Source organism: Talpa occidentalis, unplaced genomic scaffold (assembly GCF_014898055.3).
Source record: "Talpa occidentalis isolate TD23 unplaced genomic scaffold, MPIMG_talOcc4v2.1 talOcc4.6, whole genome shotgun sequence".
In the NCBI taxonomy this organism is placed as follows: domain Eukaryota; kingdom Metazoa; phylum Chordata; class Mammalia; order Eulipotyphla; family Talpidae; genus Talpa; species Talpa occidentalis.
In genome coordinates this window covers 120805559-120806497 of record NW_023604972.1, presented here as the reverse complement: position 1 = coordinate 120806497, position 939 = coordinate 120805559, and positions in this window count along the sequence as shown.

The following is a 939-nucleotide window of genomic DNA, read 5'->3' as shown; positions in this document are numbered from 1 at the left end:
TTTTAATAGTGGCTGCGGTGACAACATGGGTGTGTGTCCCTGGAGGAGGAAGCAGGTCCTTCTCCCCAGCCAAGTCAGTCCCATTTCCTCTCTTCAATGTGTTGTTCTTGCCACCAAAATAACTTAAACTCAAGACCTCCGTCTGCACAATTCCAGGGATTCTGCTATACTGTTGCGGAGAATGACGTGAATGGTGTCACTGGAGTGGTGCAAAGTGGTGGCTGTGGCCAACTATTTGCTGCCTGAGGGTTTTGCCAGGATTCTCCTTATTTACTGGCACTATTTCTGAAGTCCTGCCTCAATGTCACCTCTAATTAAAGCAGCCCCCCTGTTATTTTCCATCATATTCTCTTGTTTATATCCTTAAAATGACAGTTCATTTATCACCACCTGGATCACTACGTATTTTCATTTATTTGAATACTGTCTGTCTCCCCTCCAACGAAGCATCACTTCCATGAGCCTGAGTAGAAATTTTTTTGTTTCAGCCCCTGTTGTGTCTCTGGTGTCTCAAGCAGTATCTGGCATCGTGTAGGCGTGCCATAAATATCTGTTGAATGGGGCCTCCCCTGGTGGCGCAGCGGTGGAGCGCTGGGTTGCAGAGCTGCCCGCAGCCTCTGCAGCGCCAGTTTGATCCCTGGCTGCCGGCGAGGGTCCCACATGGCGCGCAGACCTCTCCTGCCGCCCCGCTGCTCCCCTCAGCAGTGTACTTTGGTCCTTCTGCCTGCTCTGCTCCCCGCTCTGGCTCTGGTGAATTCTCTCACCTTCCCGTGCTTCTGCCTGTGCCCAGTGCTTGTATAAATAAATAAATAAATCTTAAAAAAACGGAAACCATTTGAAAAAAAAAAATCTGTTGAATGAATGAAGGGAAGCTTTGCAAGCTTTCTCCCGCTTAGATGGCGTGGGTTGTAGAGAGTGGCTGGGCAAGACTGGGTGATC